This window comes from Pteropus medius, unplaced genomic scaffold, assembly GCF_902729225.1.
Source record: "Pteropus medius unplaced genomic scaffold, Ma_sr-lr_union100, whole genome shotgun sequence".
Classification (NCBI taxonomy): Eukaryota; Metazoa; Chordata; class Mammalia; order Chiroptera; family Pteropodidae; genus Pteropus; species Pteropus medius.
The window spans coordinates 1,069,064-1,077,069 of NW_024353517.1; the positions used below are offsets into that span (position 1 = coordinate 1,069,064).

The 8,006-nt window shown below is 36.8% G+C and overlaps 1 pseudogene; it reads right to left on the reverse strand.

Annotated features, from left to right (window-relative positions):
- Positions 1-2,758: 2,758 nt before the first annotated feature.
- Positions 2,759-2,877, reverse strand: LOC120593069 (uncharacterized; annotated as a pseudogene).
- Positions 2,878-8,006: the final 5,129 nt, after the last annotated feature.

The following is an 8,006-nucleotide window of genomic DNA, read 5'->3' on the forward strand; positions in this document are numbered from 1 at the left end:
ACCCTCGACACGATATAAACTTCTAATGGTTGAAAATCATTAAAAAGATTAAGCGACAGGCAGAAATCAACAAGGTTTGAAAAAAAAGTTCTCTCTTTACCCTTCTGGGTACTGAGAATGTTCAGTGCTGCCATAATTTTCTAGAACGATCTTCTGATGACCTCTGAAAACAATCCAGGACCCCCCATAGCTGCTCTTGGATCCCAGTATAACCAACTCAGCCGTGCGCTAAAGGGAAAGTTATAAATTGCTTAGAGAAGGAGGTTACAAAAGGGAGCGACCAGCCTGGCTTTTGTTAGGGTAAATCTGGGCTCCCCAACCTGTTAAGATGCTTTGAAAGAGGTAACAAAATGATCTATAAAGGCGAACCAGTGGGTGTCATTTCTTTAGATAATCAAAAACCTTTTGATTGGGGAATCCACAAAAGGCTGAGGAAGGTTAGCAACCCTGGGATAAAAGAAAAATTTCCTTCATCAATTAAAAAACAGTTATGGAAAAATGGGGACTAGAACTCCAATTTCCCAAATGGAGGAAGATTAAAAAGTTGGCATCAGTCAACATTTATTATAGTCAATGTACAACTGAAGATTTCCTATAAGAAATCAATAATCTAAAATTGATTTAAAAGTGCTACAAATAAACAAAATGTAAAAACATACTTTTATAATTAATAAAAGTAACAAATATTTTATTTCCATTCCAGTGTGTGATTTTGGGCATAGTACCCTAAGAAGCACTCACCAGCACTGATACAGTGTGACATTCTAATGCTGTTTTTCCTTTCTCACCAATCCCTAATTTTTCATTTGAGTTTTATTTTACATAGTGTAGACACTTTTTTCTGGTACTTAACCTGGTTGTTTTTGCTGTTTTACCTAATTCAAAGTCACTAGGTATTAGTTCAATTTAAACAAAGTAAACACAAAACAACAGCAACACTAAGCTTATTGATAATAATGTTTGTAGTTTCTCTGGAGAAATTAAAAAAATTTTTAAAGAGACTTGCCATTTAATAATCATTATATATAAATGATGTGCTGACATTATATGCATTTAAAAGAGAATAACAAAATCCATATCATACCAACTTAATCCTACAGTCTCTAGGAAACTTCCAAGTTGATGAAGCATCTAGTCATAGTGGGATTGTATTTACATTGGAAACTTACAATTATTTGGTTGGCAAAGAAGAGTAGAGCAAGGAGATGCCAACCATATATAAAAGCAAAGTTGATATAGTGACAGCAGAGCAGCATGTCTGTCTCATCAGCCTACTCCAAAAATACAAAGGTAATACAATGGAGCCAGCTTCTTGAAGCCCAAGGACTCTACCTCAATGCTTTACATTCTTGTAGAGCAATAAAAATGGAAAAAAAACCCATCCTTCTCCAGGGCTGAATGATAAATAATTCATGGGTACAGGTGCCCCAAACAGATCAGGTACAGTAAAGCACCCGTGGAGGAGAGGATGTTACACTAACCAGGGCAATGATGACAAGGGCTGGCACTTTGCAGCATGTTAAGAACTTGCAGAGGATTCCGGCAATCTGGGCCTGATTAGTTCAGTGGCTGACTTTGCATGCAGAGTTCCTCCTAGTAAGTCTAGCACAGTTCCAGCCACAACTCAACACTGAACACCAGCCTCTGCTCAACGTCTGTGTCCCTGTCTTCACTGTTCCATGGTAAAATCTAAAAAATATGAGCAATGAAGTGAGATTTTTTTAAAAATAAAACTATGTTTCTTCTTCTTTTTTATTTTTAATACTCGTACTTTTATGAAATGGTTATAAGAGATATGGAGATGCAGTAGCAATATTTGTTTTATTGCTAAAATAAAATGTGGGTAATTCTGTGTGGGGTTTTTTTTTTTCCCCCATTAAAAAAATCATTACTTTGTTAAATCTAAAAATATGGAAAATTCTGGTGCAATAGTTAAAAGTCCTGGCTGAAATAAAATGGACTTGATTTCAGTCTCAGCTCTGCCAGTTACTGGCTATGTGACCTTTAAGCCTCAGTTTCCTCATTTGTTGAACAGAAATAGCAATAGTGCCTACCTAGGATGTTATCACGGAGATGATGAAGATAATGCAGGAGAGGCTTAGCACAGAGCATGGCACATGGTAACATTTGAGTGTTGGCATTTTAAAAAGAGTCATAAGAAAGGTTACTCATCACCTCTGGCCCTCAGTTTGCTCATCTCTCAAATGAGGCATTTGACCTCAGAGACTTCTACACCCCCTCTAATTGCAACATCTTATATTCTATCCCATAATTCTAGTCCTTCTACTACTTCTAGGCTATTCAAGTACACAACTGTTCACAGATTCAAGTTAAACACATTATGCTCCATCCATATAATGAACTACCATCCAGTCATGGAATGACATCCGTATAGATTATTGAGTGGAAGAAACATAGTTACAAACCAGTTATTAACAGCATTATTCCATTTTAAAAATACAATAAATATGTACAAATACATACATACGGTAATTTCTAACCCATCCACTGAAACCCACCCCAATTACTTTAGGCCAGAAAAATAATATTAGCCATATGTGGAATATTAAATATTCTATTAGCCACATTAAGAGAAAAAGAAGAAATTTGTTTTAATGATATATTTTATTTAATCCGATTTTATAAAAAAAATTCTCATTTCTACATTTTTTTTTTTTTTTTTTTAGGCAAGGCAACCCTTGGTCGACCTCACAGATTACAAGAACCTTGTCAGTTTACGATCTCTTTTGTTTTTTTATGCCTATAGCACCTGGTCTTCCTAGGTGGTCTCCCATTCAACTACTAACCAGGCCCGACCCTAGTTAGCCTCCGAGATCAGATGAGATTGGGTTTGTTCAGGGTAGCATGGCTGTAGACAGCCACATCTAATCATTACAAAAATTATTCGTGTGATACTGTACTTTTCTTGTATTAAGTCTTTGAAATCCAGTGTGTATTTTACATGTACAGTACATCTTAATGTGGACTAACTGCATTTCAAGTGTTCAATAGCTACAAATGACTTATGGCTACCATATCAGACAGTGCAACTCTAGGCAGTTAGTTCCCTTCCTCACATTGAATTAGAATTATCAGACTGAAAGGAAACTCATCTTACTTACCTTATATGCCCATTACCTAAAACAATTTCTGATACCTATTGGATACTCAATTAATGTTAGTGTGAATGAATGTATTTAATTCAAAGTATTATTGGGAGACTTTGCACTTTTAAGTGCCGTATGAATCACAGAATAAAAGGCATGGCACCCCTCTCAAAGAAAGAACACAGGAATCTTGGAAAGCATCCCCTGAAAATCACACCTCATAAGCAGCTTCCTCCTTTCTCTAGGGGCAAAGCCAGCCAAACAGATATGTAAGATACCCTCACGAATTAGCTATAAAATAGCTATAGAACTAAAACTAATGCCAAAATGTATATTATACACAAACAAATGTTAAAAGTTAGCAGGACTGAGAGAAATGGATAATAAAAACTTTATTAAGTACCTGCTACCTGCTATGTCTAAATACCTACATCATCTATAAGCTTCACTGAAACTCTATAAGGTGGAGGAATAATGATGCAGAGGAAAAAAATGTATTAACTGTGGAATCATTAAAACAAACAAACATAAACACAAAAACTCATTAGATTTGAATCCTATCTCCGCCAATTTCTAGCTCTATGACCTAAGGTGACTTTCTTAACCTCTCTCTCTAGGCTGTTTTCTCATCTGTAAAATGGGCATTAAAATAACTACCCTTGATTATCATGAGGATTAGATTGATACATGAATGCTCAATAAGTGACACCTAGTATTATTATAGTAAGGCTCAGTTAAAATAGTAAGGCTCAGTTAACAATAATAATTGTTATCACCCTTAGTTTACAGAAGGGAAGATCGAGATTCAGCCTCGATGTCATGTAGCAAATAAACAGACGAGCCAGGATTCAAACCCGGGTCTGTCCAACTTAGTGAACCTCTGCACTCTGCACCCTATCATACCTGGAAAGGCCTCTTGGCAGGGGCCACAGTCTCTGGGCACAGGTAAGACATTTGGCAAGGGTACCCACATGGCACTGGATGCAGAGGAACACTATTTGAAGAGAAAAGCGGCTCACTTAACCGGATCAGATTAAAGTAGAGAACTGGAGGTGCTAAAGTTGAGTCAATATAGGGAGTTAGGCTTATGGAAGGCCTGAGCCAGTTGGAGGAGTTGAGACTTGATTACCACTTAAATCTCATCATAAATCTATGAAACAGTTGATCAGTCTCCATGCAATTATGAAGCTCTTCTTTTTAAACTTAATTCTTTAGGCTGATAGGAACATTCCTTTACTCAAGTGAAGGCTGAACATATGCTTTTCTGCACTCTTCAAATCCTACCTGAAATTTGTTTTAATCCTTTGAGTCGACGTGAGTGGCGTTCACCTTCCCATATATTTAACAGGGTTGTGAAAGAAAATCCAACCAAATTCTTATCTGTGGTTAGAGCATTGCAACAACTTTACTCAAGTTAGATCCTCTAGTGGGCACATTAAACTAACACAGCTGCTCACCATTAGTTACCCCCTCTTATTTGGCTGTTTGCCTGAACCACCGCATCAATGAGCTATGAGCCACCACACCTGGCATGCTCATGTTTGAACCGAGTCATTTGAAGAACGTTATCAAAAACATTTTTTAAATGAACAAAGTGTATGTATGTGCATTAGAATCTGTATATAAATATGCATGTTCACATATACATAAGATTAACATGTGTTCAAGAAACATATGCAACTAGGCATTCTCTCCAGTTAAAGATAAAAACAACAGATTGTTTACACAAAAATTTCCCTTATTTTGTTTTTCTAAAGACGGTACTCACTTTAAAAAACATGTATTCTTTTTCTCAAATTATTTACCTTGGCATTTATTATTTACTCCATACACGATATGAAACGGAAAATCGATTAGCAAAAATGACTGGTAAAAGGATAGAGAATGAAGTTTTAGGAAAATTGTCATTCTCTGTGATAAGTTCATAGGCGATTATTTCCCATACTTTTCTAAAACAGAGAAACATATATACACTTACCAGTTTGAAAGAAATTGTATAGAAGATTAAAAGTGGCATCTTTTAAAAGTTTTCAGTCTTCTCAACAAGAAAACAAACCAGAAATTACTGATAAACTGAATCATCAATTGAAAACTGAAAAGTGTTATAATTACTCAAGACATGTTCTCCTTCCCTGGCCTGTGAGAGTCCTCGTGGTTTCATTATACAACACTTTTCAGCACTTTTAGCTGGTGTGTGGCACAACCTCCCCAAAGAAATATGAAGAGTAATTTTCAAAAGGAAGCTTTATTTTTAATATGGATTGATTTTTTTAAAGGCAGCTCCAAGCAGCCTAGTATATCAAACAGGAACCATCGCACCAACCCCAACACATCAAGGAGCAGTTTGAGCACGTGAGGTTTGTTGTTTCTAGCAGGTATCCATGTAGCCAGAGAGGTCACCACTCAGCAAGGTGCTTTCTTTCTGGTGTATAAGAAAAGAAATCACCAGGAATAAGGGGGAAAATGGGCTTGGGAAACAGGAGGGGACCTTGTCAATCTCCAAGATGCTAGAAAATGATTGTGGAAGTCTTTTGTTAGGGAATCCTATAATGGTATTGCTGCTCCTCTCTTATGGACGGGAACAGCAACTAGCCTAAGATGGTGAGGGCGACAGAGGATTAGACATATCGTGAAAAGGCCCTGGAAAGGACGTTACTAGTGTTTAGAATCATAAAGGCCAAAATTGTATCATTATTTACCTTCAACAGCAATGTCTTTATAAACAGGATTTCTTGAGGAAAAAAAAAAAAAACTGAAGGCATATGTGAAATGTTTATTATGAGTGAATGTGTATAAATTATTTTACAAATGGGGAAAGAAAAAGGCCCTACAGAACTATCTTTATATATTCTATGGGTCATACACTGATTTTTTTAATGTAGAATTTTTTTAAAGAATTTGTACTACTTCCAAGAGAAGACATTAAGCTTGTTCACAATCCTTTTTATTTTAAATGAATCAGTGAGAAGGTTAGCATCATGCTGGAAGTGATTTCAATGCATATAACAAAGCTGTAAAAAACAACAGGAGGAGATAGATCGATCAGTTGTGATGTTTCAAGATAGCTAGGAGGATTGTAAGATCACATGGCAGGATCCCCGGCATTATCCACTAGGCAAGATAACAGAATATTTCTGAATCTTGGATTTTAGGAAACTAAAAAGAGACAGTTTTTAAACACATGAGCCAATCTCAGTGCATATCTTTGTCACTCTTTCCATAGACACTTTAATAAAAAAGACTCTTTTATCAATGTTTATAAAGGTGTCAGAATACAAGTTTTATTGTTTAATAAAGGCAAGTGTACTTTTAAGTAGGCTCAAACAATATCTCTTTAATTATATTCCTTTTCTCCTGAGTATTTTCTCTAAATTGATTATTATGGGCAATCAAAATTCATGACTTACCAGTAAGTTAGACAGTTGTTTCTTCAGAAAATAACAGTAAAGGCAAAGCAATAATGGTTACAATGAGTGTTTGTCTAATGCTATAGATAGTTACCTAGATATACCAGGCACTTTACTTGGGGAGCTGGAACAGGGAGTGTTACAGAGATGAACTAGTCTCTGCCCTTACAGATTCCAGACTAGTGAAGGAGATAAAGATGGACATAAATGATTATGATACAATTTGATAAGCAGTCACAGAGTTAGTCATAAAGTCACAGAGTGACCAGGAATACTGCATGTGCAGGAAATGCTTAAGTGCTTATTGAACGAATGCAATGGACTTATGTCTGCACTTGTCTGGCATTCCCTTCCTCCCTTGGTTGTGCTCAACTTATAGTCCATTTGACCTGTGGCCCTGGGCAGACTTTAGGTCTCCCCGATATAACCCATTCCAGCCACTAATACCCTGTTGTATCAAAGTATCCAGAATTATTTCTCTGAGGAGAGCCAAACCCAAACTGTCCTTAGTAGTAATGAAATATTTCAGAAATCACATCAACTCTTCCCCATTTTGGAAAGCAGTGCAATCTTATTATTAAACAATTAGAAGAGCCCTGGGCTTGGATTAGGAGACCAAACCACGATGTGGCTACAGGCAAGCCATTTCACGAAAATCTGTCTGAGATTTATCTCACCACTGCACTTATCTGGGTAGACAAGGCTTTTTCTTCCCATGTATTTATGCTGCATTTAGGGTAAGAAGCCATGAGGTAGATTCCTGAGCCTTTTATACCTCATTGTCCAAACAGCTAGGCTTCTTCCTCTAGGTATAATTCACAAAGAAATACAGATTTTTTCTCCCCATGAAAACAAGTTTTATTAAAACAGTTCAATGAAAATATTAAAAATATAGAAACTCTATTTCTAGAAAAAACACATGACATAGAGCAAGGCTTGGAGGAATACCACCACCAGATTTTTAGAGCTAGAACATCTCTTTCTTCTGATTCGAGCTCAGAAATGATGGCACAGAGTGGCTTAGTAGCTTCACCAAGGCTAGCCTCCTGATCCTGGGGAGAGCTGGGAGGGACAGCTAACCTGCACTCTCCTGTTAGGGTCCCCTCCCCTGAATGCATTCTGTACTTAACTCTTATTAGTGACTCTTTAAACTCTGCTGCCAGTTCTCTTTATACGTGAGTAGGACAGTAAGTGCTTCCTTAAGTTCATCTGGAATCTCTCCACTCTAAGTCTGTACACAACTTTGGGACTTTTCAGAACATCCCAAGCTCTTGCACAAAGACCTCAGGTTTTAACTCGCAAGACAGCTCTAAGCTTCCTACTTATGATTCCCTCATAAACACCTCAGTTGCCTAAATATGCTCCCTTCCGTTGTCCTTATTTTCTGAAATAGGGGCAAAGCAAAAAAGAAAATAAAAAGATAGGTATAATAATATTTGTTCATACAACTATATTGTCTCAAGCTAATACAGGAGGTTTTCTTTCTTTTCCA